General features: G+C 32.0%; 1 protein-coding gene across 1 annotated transcript in view; it reads right to left on the reverse strand.

The window, feature by feature from the left end:
* Positions 1-14,563, reverse strand: part of Lrp1b (LDL receptor related protein 1B) — a 1,492,917-nt gene that overhangs the window by 472,742 nt on the left and 1,005,612 nt on the right. The gene's annotated exons all lie outside the window — the stretch shown is intronic.

Genomic DNA, 14,563 nt, shown 5'->3' on the forward strand with positions numbered 1-14,563 from the left:
ACTAAATATTTTCATATTTCATTCATTTTCAGGAATTTTTGGTCCCTTTTATTCTTCTTTCAAAATGTAATCATCATCTAACCACCTCTCACCTCCTCTAGTTCTATTATCAAAATCCAAACCACCATTTACTCTGGTCCAAAGTCTTGCAATAGCCTCCTACCTCACCTGCCCAGTGTGTGTTTTTGCTCCTGTACTTCCTTTCCCATGAATATTTTCTCCACTTAGGAGCTATGATTACACATTTTAAAAGATATTTTTTACTCCTCCATTCCAAATTTAATAATTTCCCCGTCTCATCCAAGGTAAAGTTTGAGCTCCTCCCATGATCTTCCCACATCCTCTGGACCTCTTCTACTTGATATCCCTCTACTCATCCATCTCTAGAAATACAGACCATCCTGGTCCTTAGGCAAAACAAATCCTCCTCACCCTGTATTTTTTCTACATTTTTTTCTTTCTCTCTGGAATGTTCTTTTCCTAGATATCTACACAGCTGTATCTTGGCTCAAATATACCCATCTTACAGAAAATTTACATGAATATCCTAGAAAAATTATTCCCTTAGCAAATTTTATTTTTCTCTATAGCACATATCACTATCAAACACATTAGGTAATTATAAGTTCCCTTGCCTCGCAGGAATGTATTCCTTTGATAGTTGGGACTTTGTTTAGTACTTTATTCCTCGTACCTGGTACATAGTAACATCACAGCAAACATTTGGTAAGTTAGTGGGTAAATGTCATATGCTGTATAAAAACTGGTTTGGAGGTAGGAAGACCCATGTCTTGCCATGAGAAATCTTATAAACTTGTTAATGAACACACAGTATGCACGTGAAAAAAATGACAGTTTACAACAGTGTAAGATGAGAAGCATGCAATTTGGGCAGATACATAATGGGCAGATTTTAAGAGAATAAAAACAGCCTTCACAAGAATAATAAAAAAGGACCCTCATTTTATAAGTTATATTCATATTACATTTATATATTTTTAAAACTTATTAATCTTGAAAAATTCTGTTCATTATAATTATGAAGCATTTTTTTCTAACACCATCTCTTGCACATATGTACCTTTATTATCATTGAACTGAATTTTTTTCCTCTTCTTAGAACCGGAGTATTTTATAGGTAGGTACTACAATTGGGTCAACTTCTGCCTATGTGTTATATACATAGCAAAAATTTTGTAATCCTGAGTTTGTACCTAAATTCCTCATAGCACTGAGAAACAACAGATTTCCTGGTATCTTTTACATTAGTATTTGCAAAATTCATGAGCAAACAAACCATATGATGATGCAATAAAAAGAATAAAGACAATGGAAGGACTAAATCACTCATTTTTAGCCCATCCTTATCAATTTTTTCATACATTTACTTTGCACCTACACACACACTCTAAATGCAATGTATGCTAATATATGAGAATATATCTTTAATATCTGTGAATTTTGGAAATGAACATGAATTAGGTAAAAAACTTTCAATTAGGATGAGAATCAAGTTAAAAGATGATAAAAGTTTATAAAAAACTAAAATGATAAAATTATACAAAAGATTAAAAGTGAAGAAAAACTATAATTACCATCTTGAAATTTATTTCAATGTATGAACATTTTTAACTTTACCTCTATTTAACAGATTCTTTTAGAATACTTAGCATATGTCTACAATAGTTCTTAGCATAAGAATATGGTAGTGAACATAACAGACATAGAATTTAAGTTCTTGGGTAGAATTAAAAATAAACTATCTGAAGACATATGGTAACTTGATAAAATATAACTACAGAATGAAAAAGAATTTGTAATTTAATATAATAACAATTATAATTACCTCCTCATAGATAAAAGTATAAAAACAGATCCTTTGGAGTCATTTTCAAGGACTAACATATGGAGATATTGGTAATATTTAAAGAGATTGTGTAATTAAAGTAAAAATTAAAGGTAGAGTCAAATATTGTCATGGTGATATTTGTCTATGAAATAAAGAAAAAAACTTTGACAATGAGAAAGTTACTGAGTTGAGAAAAAAAATTACTCAAGTGTTTAAAGCTGAAAGGCTAACCAGAATATTCAAGTCTCTTAAAGACCTTTCTTCACCCTTAGGGTCTATTTTTTTTATAATTAATTAAAAAATATGTATTACTGATCAGCTTTTGGAGAATATACTCTATTCCATTTTTCCATGGGCTTTTGTGGCCTAGAAAATTTAAAGTTATGTTTCCTGATCTAAATTTACATTTTTGTTTTATTTTGTTTCTATAAACAGCACATACACGTGAAAATACATAAAATAAAAAATAAAGTATATGCGTGCTATTTTTTTCCTACTAATGAAATAATCAGCACACAAGGAGAATGGTAAAATAGAGAGCAAGAAGCCTAGGGTTGGGTTATTATTATTCTGCCACTAATCATGAAAAATTCATAAAATTCTTTGTCCCTCCAAGCTTATTTTCATGTAAACAAATGTACTCAAGCGCGTGCGTGCACACACACACACGTATTTATATTATATATATACATGATATATACTTATATATGAATATATGTATGTATATGTATGTATTTGCAATATACATATACGTACATATGTATTGCATAAATATATATTTGCATAATCTATGTACATTCTAACAGAAGATAAAATTTAGAATACCTTTAGTCTCTTCCAAGTCTGATTGTCTAGTGTTAAATTTTTTTTTCACTTGTAATAAATGGAATATAGTATCCCAAACTATAGTCTAAAATATAGTTGTTATAATGATCTTTTTTCCTCATAATTTTGCTCATTTTTAAATAGCTCTGTTGTCTGGAGAAAAAAAATAAAGCATATGATTTTACTCAGAATATGCTTTAGTGGCTATTAAGCTATATCTCTTATTAAACTTCAGAATTTTACATTTATCCTATTAAATGTCAATTTGTTAAATTTGATATTGGATCCTACCTGTTAACATTTTTAAAAAATCATATGTTAGCCAATGAATCCTTTTAGATATCTACAAATTTGATAACAAGGTTTTCTGTATCTTTATTCAAGTCAGTAGTAATTGTGCTGAATTAGATCAACAATGCACTTGACATATCACTGAAGACTAATCTCTGAGCTAAACAGTTTTTCATTTCATTATGTCTTTTTTTTTAAATTTTTATTGTTGGTTGTTCAAAACATTACATAGTTCTTGACAAGTCATATTTCACACTTTGATTCAAGTGGGTTATGAACTCCCATTTTTACCCCCTATACAGATTGCAGCATCACATCGGTTACACATCCACTGTTTTACATATTGCTATACTAGTGTCTGTTGTATTCTGCTGCCTTTCCTATCCTCTACTATCCCCCATCCCCTCCCCTCCCATCTTCTCTCTCTACCCCCTCTACTGTAATTCATTTCTCCCCCTTGTTTCCCCCCCCTTTCCCCTCACTTCCTCTTGTATGTAATTTTGTATAACCATGAGGGTCTCCTTCCATTTCCATGCAATTTCCCTTCTCTTTCCTTTTCCCTCCCACCTCTCACCCATGTTTAATGTTAATCTTCTTCTCATGCTCTTCCTCCCAACTCTGTTCTTAGTTACTCTCCTTATATCAAAGAAAACATTTGGCATTTGTTTTTTAGGGATTGGCTTAGCTTCACTTAGCATAATCTGTTCTAATGCCATCCATTTCCCTGCAAATTCTAATGATTTATATTTATATATATTTCATGCATAAGTCTTAAGAATACATCTTGATCAAGAGGTAGATCATGGCCAACATCTGCTTTGTCCTGAGTCAGCAGCATTTTTCTTCACTAATGTGAATTCACTATTCTGACTACTACTACAGAGTAGTTAAATACAGTACATACTCCTTGGCTTGACCTCTGTCATTTACCAGCATGAGTATCAGACTCATCCTTTAATTTTCTTTTATATTGCTTTTCCATGTTGTGAAACACCATAGATTATTTCCTCATTTTGAACACTCACGTTATGCTCAATTTCTGGCCATTATGAATATGTCTGTGAACATTTTGATCCATGTTTTAGAATAAACATACACGGTCGTTTCTGTAAACTATATGTCCACAGGTGGAACTGCTGAGTCATAGGACAGACACTGTTAGTAAGTAGAGCTTATTTAAATTAATTAATTAATTATCTCAATTCTCACCTAATTAAGAATCACATCTTGAACTTTCTTTAGCTATTTTTGAGTTCTACTATTCTCTTCATATTTGACTAATTCAACCATGGGATCCTATAAGTACAATGAACAGGCAAGAGATTTTGAATATTTTCATTTCTAGGAACTTGCTCAACATAATTGTCTACTTGTCTGATGCTATTTTCTTGCCAGACAAGGGATAAATAACTGGCTGTCACTATGCAGTGACTTTAGAGTGTATTACTATTAAACAGTGAAGAGAAGCTGATTATTTCAGCTTCTTCTACAATGACTAGTTTTTTCTTTTCTTCTTCACCAGAGGAAATTGAAAAGAATCGAGAGGTAAATATTCCAAGACACTGGATTTTTTGGTGAACCATTTACAAATATTATAATATATGTATAAAAGAAAAAGAGGAAATAGGGAAAGAGAAAGGTAGAAATGAATGAATTATATTTCTTCATTTTTAACATTGGCACAGTTTCATATATCTGCTGACACAATGCATCAGGGAATATTAGGGATATGAGAGAGTAAGATGAATGCAGAGGGTCTGTAAAATAATTCTTTGTTAATTTTGTAACTGATGCTAAAAGGAAGTTCTATTATCTCATCAATAATTTATAACCAGCTTTATCTGCACTAAATCTAAATTTATATTGTGGATCTAGCACCTAGTTTTAGCAAAACAATTGAATAGTAAACACACAAACATGTGTGTATGTGTGTGTGTGTGTGTGTGTGTGTATAAATTCCGATAATTTTGAGGCTATAAATATAACAAATTACCCCAGTATATATTAAAGAACTCTTACTATATAGGCTTCTTTTTCTTAAAAACAAACACAATAACCCATGACATAAACAAACCCCTTTGGGAGAATCTGAGTTTGGTCATTAGATCTGGTATTAGAAACATAATCTTTCACGATACTTCCTAAAATATTTGAGGAATGGAGTCATATGATTTCAAAATCTGATTGACATCTTGGAGACTTATTTTTTCCCAAGTATATTAACTAAGGAAATTGTACAAATTTTTGCAGAAAACAAGAATCTTTAATAATTGATCCTGGTAATATTTTCTCAGAGCTTGGAGCTTCTTTAAGAAACTCAAGTTGAAAAATTATTGAAGAACATGTCTAGAGAGTGGGGACTAAAATTTACAACTTTGTTTAGTTTAAATATCCAGCTTCATTGTTTCCATTCTTTTTGATCCATAATATTCCATCTTATATTTTAAACATAGGTAATTATGCTCAGTCATAGAAGTATATTTTAGGACTGGGGGTATAACTCAATGGTTGAGCACTTGCCTTGCACACAGGAAGCCCTGTATTTGATCCCAAGTACAATACCACACACACACACACACAAAAAAAAAAAAAAAAAGTGTATGCAAACGTATGTGATATTCTATATAAATATTTTTATAGTTTCTTAATAAATTTAAGGCCTGGGTTATGTAAGGTATTTTTTATCTTTAACTATTACACTTTGTTAATTAATGTACTCTTTATTACCTTATACAGAAAAGTCTACTAGCAAAATTGACATTTTTGTTGGATCTTTGACTTTTGATGTTACATAGAAAAACACAAATCTTTTGGCTATCTGGAATAGAGATAAGCTCCTGGTATTGATGCATATATAGAACCTGCTTTATAATTTTGATTGTTCAGATGAGAAAAAGTAATGTTGCTCATTCTGTGACCCTCCAGTCACCATTTTTTACTTGGACTTTAATTTTTTTTCTATCTCCTTCAGATGACCTTGCTATAGAGACCTTTTCTATTCCATTGTAAGAAATACAAGCATGTTCCATAATTTTATTGTCATTCATTAGCAATGACCTTAACAGATAGGCCCAGAAGTATAACTGTTGCCACATTTACAAAAGGCTGCCTTAAGGCCTTGCAATGTATTAATTCCTCTAGCTTATCTAAGATAACGGTTTCCAATCTATTTCTCATTTTAAAACTTTGACAGACACGACAGTTAATTCTAATGCAAACTCCCATCTTCTGCCCTTTCAAAGATTACCTTCTCTACTATATTTTTGGAAAGAGGAAGTATTCTCATATTCCTCCTACATTTTTCAATCATCAGGCTTTTCAATATGATAGCTGATTATTGTTCTGTGCTGTTTCAACCAAGATATCTGGCCCAATTATTTTCCATGAACCACTTACTCCTCAACCCACCCTGACACACACACAGAACCATTCATACAAATATAAAACACAAACATGGTAACATGATAGCGTAAAAACTCCAAACTAAAAATTAAATCATGTAATTTATTCTATAAATCACTCTGGCAACACCCACCACTGGAGGTTGGTGTGTGGAAAATTCATACTGAACCCAAGTCTTACACTTCATTTCATGCAAAAGACTAATACCATATCTCTGGCTCCTTCCCTCCTCTTTTCCGTGTCATTTAAACTTATCATTCCTTCCTCTTTCTGATTACCCATTCTCCAAAGAGAAATTCTCTCTAGCCTTTGTCCTTAACCTCTCAGCAGGCCTAGGTATGCATAGTTTAAATTCAGTAGTTCTCAAATGACTGCCTGTTAGAATTGCCTCAGTAATTAAAAAGAAAAAGACCACACAAACACACAAACACACACACACACACACACACACACATAAATGATACAGTCACAGAGCTATTAAGTTACTTAATATGAAGTGCTATGCAGGTTAAACATTACTACAGATAACCTATGCTAGTTATAGTTAACCATGGAATTATAAGATAGGAATAAAATCAACTTTATTTGACAGAGACCATGATCTCATGAAGAAGATTTCAGTTATGAAATTTCCATTCCCTCTTCTCGTTTACAAACCCATTGCCTACCACTGAAGAAATTTTCAGAAGAACTTGACATTGTCTCATATGGGAGAAAATCAGATTTGGAAGTATTTTTCTTTTCTAGTTTGGAAAGTCTTTAACTTAAAAAAACAGCATTTTAAAAATTTCATCAGTTGACTCCAGATCTCAGAAATCACTGTTCTTTATTCTATGCCTGAATCAAGCCCAAGCACCAGGCAGCTTATAGGCTGATTACTTTATTTTGGTCATCTTCCACTGCTAATATATTGGCTTCAAACTGTATATGTGTCTTATGCTGCAGATTTTCTTACCTGTTTTTTTTCCTTTAAATTATTCAGACATTGTGACCCTTAAAGTGGCATACTTATCTCTTTACATTAACTATTAAAAATACAAAAACAATTTCTAGTCAAAATATATAATTATAAAAAGTACATTTTATCTCTAGTATCATTTTATTTTTTCTTCCCTAGATTTTCCCTTAGTTCTAATTTCCTCACATTTTAATTGTTCATTTTATCCCATTTCCCTTACTTTGAGAAGGTATATAAAACACTTTTTTATATAAGGTTAGGTATATATATTTTTTAACATATCAAATCATATGTGATAGATGCATAACTTCAAAGTTGAGTACATAGACTTTAGGGAATAGCTAGAATTACCAGGAACATCCAACACATTGTTGAGTATTGTTTAACTTTGTTTTTTTTTTACTTTTATATTTCTCATCCTTTAGAAAAGTCTATTTTCATAGATACATCAAGGAAAGAAAACTTCAGACTACTATCCCTGATGAAAATGGATGCAAAAAATAAAATTCTGGAAAAGCACATACAAAAACATATTAAAAAGATAGTGCACCACAATCAAGTGGGGTTCATCCCAAGGATGCAAGGTTGGTTCAATATATGGAAATCAATAATATATCACACCAAATAGAATTAAAGACAAGAATATATGATTACCTCAATAGATGCAGAGGAAGCATTTCATAAAATACAGCACCTCTTTATATTCAAAACACTAGAAAAATTACAGATAGTAGGAACATACCTCAACATTGTAAAAGCTACCTATACTAAGCACAAAGCCAACCTCATTATAAATGGAGTAAAATTGAAAGCATTCCCGCTAAAAACAGGAACAAGACTGGGATGCCCTCTTTCACCATTTCTATTCAACAAAGTCCTTGAATCTCTAGCTAGAGCAATAAGACAAAAGAAATTAATGGGATATGGATAGGAAAAGAAGATCCAAAAATTCCACCAGAAAACTTCTAGAACTAATAAATAAATTCAGCAAAGTAGCAGGATATAAAATCAATTTGCCATAAATCAAATGCATTTTTATACATAAGTGATGAATCCACTGCAAGAGAAATTAGTAAAATGATCCCATTCACAATATCTGTACATTCAAAAAAGAAAATGTTTGAGAATCAATCTAATAGAGGAGGTGAAAAATCCCTTCAATGAAAAGTACAAAACACTAAAAGAAAGTAAAGAACACCTTAGAAGATGAAAATATCTCCTATGCTCTTGGATAAGAAGAATAAAATATAGTCAAAATGGCCATACTACCCAAACTGTTATACAGATTTAATGTAATTCCTATTAATATCCAAATGACATTCTTCATAGAACTACAGAACTTAATAATGAAATTCATTTGGAAAAATAAGAGACCCAGAATACTCAAAGCAAACCTTAACAAGAAGAGTGAAGCAGGTGGCATCACAATATTAGATTTTAAACTATACTACAGAGCAATGGTAACAAAAGTGGCATGGTATTGGTACTAGACATGTAGACCAATGGTACAAAATAGAAGGCACAGAGACAAACCCACGTAAATACGGTTATCTCATATTAGACAAAGGTACCAAAAATATATTGGAGAAAAGACAGCCTCTTCAACAAATGGTGCTGGGAAAACTACAAATCCATATGTAGCAAAATAAAATTAAACCTCTATCTCTCACCCTGCACAAAAATCAACTCAAAGTGGATCAAAAACTTAGACACTAGAAGAGATACCCAGCACGTAATAGAAGAAAAAGTGGGCTCAAATCTTCATCATGTTGGCTTCAGGACCTGACTTTCTTAATAAAACTCCTAAAGTGCAAAACGTAAAATCAAGAATCAATGAATAGGATAGATCCAAACTAAAAAGCTTCTTCTCAGAAAAGGAAACAATCAATAACATGATGAGAAGCCTTCAGAATGGGAAAATGTCTTTACCACATGCACCTTAGGCAGAGCAATAATCTACAGGACATATAAAAACTCAAAAAAAAATTAACACCAAAAGAACAAATAACCCAATTAATAAATGTGCTAAGCAAATGAGCAGACACTTCACAGAAGAAATACAATCAATCAATATATGAAAAAATGATCATCATCTCTAGCAATTAGAAAAATACAAATCATACTACTCTAAATTTCATCTTACTCTAGTCAGAATAGCAATTATCAAGAATACAAACAATAATAAGTGTTAATGAGGATGTAGGGGAAAAGGTACTCTTAGACATTGCTGGTGGGACTGAAAATTGGTGCTCCCACTATGGAAAGCAGTATGCAGATACCTCAAAAACCTTGGAATGGAACCACCATTTGAGCCAGCTATCCCACTCAGTGGTTTATACCAAAAGGACTTAAAATCATCATACTACAGTGACGTAGCCACATCAGTGTTTATAGAAGTTCAATTCACAATAGCTGAACTGTGGAAGCAACCTAGATGCCCTTCAACAGATAGATAAAGAAAATATGGCACATACACAGAATGGAATATTATTCAGTCTTAAAGAAGAATAAAATTATGGCATTTCCAGGAAAATAGATGGAAATAGAGAATGCTATGCTAAGTGAATTAAGCCAATCCCCCCAAAAAACCAAAAGTCAAATGTTTTCTCTGATAAGTGAATGCTGATCCATAGTGGGGCAGGAATGTAGGGGAGAATGAACAATTTGGTTTGTGGAGAAGGGAGTGAGATAAGGGGTGGGGCTATGGGGACCGTAGCATGAGACAGACACTATTAGCCTATACATGTATGATTATACTACTGTAGTGATTTTGTACCATGTACAGCCAGAGGAAAAAGAAGCTGTGTACCATTTGTGCGAAATATGTCAAAATGCATTCTACTGTCATATATACCTAATTGAAATAAACTAAAAATAATAAAAATGTCTATTTATAAGTGTATATATAAATTATAATGTTTACTATCATAATAAAGTATAAACTACTTGAGTAATCTATTAATAAAGAATAAACACATCTTATGTGAAATCTTTTTTGTTAAGCTAAATAGACTGTGTAAATAAAAATAAGAAGTTCAATATAACTGATGCAGTTATCACATTAAAACCATTTTCTCAAAGTAACACTTGGAAAATGAAGATTTTTTTATGAAGCAGAAATTTCTTATAGATTTCACCTAGAGGGCAGGCCTTAGATCTCAGATTAACCCAGGCCATGCCTTACTGCCCTGAGGATCACTGTCTCTTTACACCCATCTCCCATTTGGCACACTACTGATCCATGACATAGTTGAAACCTCTGGAGCTGACTCTAAAGTTGTAGGAATTAAGAAGAAAAGAGGGTCAGCAAAGGTCATCAAAGAAGACTTCAGAGAGGTGTAAGACTTTTACTAACTCTTGAAGACTGAGTAGCAATTGGATTAGAAGAGATACATAAGATAGTTCCCTAAAACCTAGTTCAGATAAAGAACCAATTTACTAAATGCTGTCATTTTTAGAATGAGAGGGAGAGACAAGATCATTTCACTGAGAATGATGAGAATTAATCTGCGATGACAACCAGCCCACAATCCATCCTATGCCTGAGTACAGATAGGAATGCAGTTGAACTTTCTATTCTTTCCAATTTTTGAAAGCATTTATTCAAACATTTATAAGGTCAATAAAGACCCAAGTTCTCAATATTCTTTATTAAAAGGGATTCAATAATAAAGTGCTAACGAATTACATTTGTTTCTTTCCTCTTGAGAAAGGCAAATCAATACGAACGTTAATGGGCAATTATCTTATAGCAACAAATCACTAAAAACTCCATCTTCATGAGTAAATAAAATAAACTCTGCAGATTTCAAAGGTTTTAAATATCTTAATCCCCTTAAGGTACAAAGTTATGAAAGCTTAGATAATATACATTCTCTTTTAAATCACTATTTCATCGAATAAGAAATATAAACCTGTCTGGCTTTTGGGTCTGAATGGAATTTGCATTAAACATACTTATAAAAACAATTCTACTCTCAGGTTTGCAATGCTTCCTCTCAGGGTAAGGAAAAGAATCTATCACATTTTCTTAAGCATTCATTGTTTGTTGTTTTTTTTTCTTTTGAAAGCAATTATACTGTGCTGTTTTTCATATGAATTAAGTTAGTTCTCATAGTCCTAGTGTGGCTAATTTTGACTTTCAAGTAGCATATGAGAAGTGAAATGCATTGTCATTCTCTCGTCGTCTTCAGATAGAAGACTGAAAGCAGCTCCATGAAGAAATTGTTTTAATTTGTTCTGTTGTAGCATCCCAAAGGTAGGCTGTAAAACTGAGATAGCAGGTTGCATAGCTGCATCTTCAGGAGACACCTAATCACACATTTCTTCAGGAAAACATCAACCTGTTTCAGAAAACACTGCCATTCCATTTCAGGTTTATTTTTCAATAGGGAGAAGGCAGACAGTTTGTTCTTCAAATGCTTCATTTCTATGTCATGCCTTAAATAAGTAAAACAGACAAAGGTGGTGTATGCACCATAAAAGAGATTTTTCTCGACAGACGTCTGGATATTTTTTTCATCATCATGGCTCTTGGAAAAAAATCCTAATTAAGATGTTTACTAATTAGAGAAATACATGCTAATTAAAGGTTCAGATACTGAGTTCTGATGTAGTGAGTTAAAATCTACTTAGGGGCTGTATAACATGGACAAGTTATTTAACCTTTCTATGGAGTTTCCCAATATGTGAACTGGGAATTACAAAACTGTTGTGAGGATTAAATAAATTAATGTTTGTAAAAGTACTTAATATTAAGCACATAATAGGTGTAGCAATGTATCAATTGTTATAAATAAAAATGCACAGTATATAAATAATAAAAGGGAAGATTATATATCTATATGCTAATAGGTTTGGTATGTATGATGTATATATTTGGTATATATATTATATACCAAATTTATTATTAAATATATTTTATGCCCATTTGAAGTTTTAGCATGATTTAAGTTTAACATAACATTTTCTTCATAAGTTTAAAATTAAAGAAAAATATTTTGGTATTTCACTTAAAAAAGGAGATGAATATTTTCCATGGAAATGAGATAAAATTTCTTGAAAATAAACCATGAATCATTGCTATATTTTCAGCTACTATCCACGAATTTTTAAACTAAAAGTTAACATTCATTTGAATGCATAATGACATCCCATATGTTTAGAAAAGTGCAGTTTTTATTCCTAAAACTTACTATTATGACAGTAAATTTGTTCTAAAAATTATTAGAAATTTTCTATGCTTATTGTAGAAAGGTAGGTAAATTTTTACTAGTTCTTTTTTAGGAGGAGAAAAAGATTTTAGTAGTACTATTAAAAATCAATAAAAATTGGATTGGGGGTATGGCCTAGTGGTCAAGCTCTTGACTAGAGTGTATTAAATCCTGAGTTTCATCTCCAGTACCTCCCTCATAACACAATAAAAAATTCTTGTCATTAATGTCAATGGACATCTAGATGTAAATAAGTACAATTTTTTTTTTACAGGCGACATACATATACATTATACATGTATATTTTTTATCATTTTCTAATTTGATTTTTTATTGAGCTATACCTAATATTTTAATAAAGCACAGTATATAAATGTGTTATGCTTGAGCTTTCAGAATATAGAAATTCAGAATATGTTGGTGAACATATTCCTGCAAAAATTTTTAAATAAATATAAATCAATACCTTTTATTGAGGATTATGTGTATTATAGGAGATACAAAAAAGACTGGCAGCCTCCTTCAATTTTCCCTGAAAATTAATGACCCTTTTGCAAGTACTTGAGAGCAGTATGCATTTATCTTTCATTTTTCACAGTAAGTTGCAGTTGTTTCTCAATCTATATTGGTGGTACATTGAAGAAAGTTTTCATAATTTCTTCAGAATTAACTGATTGGAAGACAGTTAAATGGCTTGAAAAGTATGTATACAAAAATTGATGAATAAATGGTCAAGCATGATGGCTTTCTTGCCATGAACAAGTTCACAATCAGTATGTCAGTAGATGAATTTATCGCACTGCCTTAAATTTGCCCACTTACCTTTGTTGTCTCTCAATTGATGTTAGGAACATAGTCCCTATAGCTTGAGTACCATTCACCTAACTGGTAAATCCAATTAATCACAAAATTCTGTATATTTTAGACACTTAATTAAAAAAATACCTACATAGGCACTACCATTTCACTCAGACCCTCACTGTCTTTGTTTTAAATAATTTCAACAGCCTGACCAATGGCCACCCTTCCTATAATTTTGTTCTTCCTAAATTCACTCTCTAAACTAACAGGGTATTATAACTAAAATTCAGATAAGATCCTTTGCTTAACATTTTCATGTCCCTAGATTCCTCATGATTTTAGGATTAAGTTGGGTTCCCTAGAATGTCTTTCAAGGTGATTTGTAAATCAAGAACAGTGATATCCAAACTTTTTGATAAGATAATTTGAACACTTATCCTCATTGATATTAATCCATTATACATGTTCACATAAAAATATGCACAAAAGTACAAATTTCTTAAAAATGTGCAGTAAATGTTAAGTGTCAACAGTTAAAATACTTTCTTCTCTGTATTGGATCATCTCATTTAGTTCCCAGGAATGTGTCGTTCTCCTTAAAACACTGCCTTAAATCATAAGTACTTCTCTGCTTTTCTTTTGCATATCTCCCTGCTTCAGGCTTTACTCTAGTAGCATCGTACTGTTCAAAGTTACCCCTATTGCTTGTGCACCCATGCATCATGCAAAATCTTACCTCTATGCCTTTTATCATGTCATTTCTTCTGTACCTTTTTATACATAAAACTATTATTTGGACATTAAGACTAACATACATACTCTTCCAGAAAGCTTCTTGATGATCTCAGTCTAGGTCACTGTTATGGTTTGATCTGTTTTATTATGTTTTGTTCCTTAAAAACTCATGTACTAAAAGCATATTACCAATTCAGTAAGGTTCAGAAGTAGAACTGGATTATGAGGGTTGGGCCTCATTCATTGGTTAAATGGATTAATCCATTGGTAGTTGAATGGACAACTGGGAGGTGAGACCTAGAAAGAAGAAGTAGGTCATAGGGCCATACCCTCAGAGGGATTAACTTGCCTGTAGCCCTTTTCTCTCTTGGGGTCCTAGCTTTCATGAGCTGAGTAGTTTGCTCCACAATGCCCTTCCAATATGATGTTCTGCCTCCTCTCAGATCTAGAGCAATGGAGCTGACTGATCATGGACTGTGACTTCTGAAG

The sequence above is a fragment of the Urocitellus parryii genome, chromosome 1 (genome assembly GCF_045843805.1).
Source record: "Urocitellus parryii isolate mUroPar1 chromosome 1, mUroPar1.hap1, whole genome shotgun sequence".
Lineage (NCBI taxonomy): Eukaryota > Metazoa > Chordata > Mammalia > Rodentia > Sciuridae > Urocitellus > Urocitellus parryii.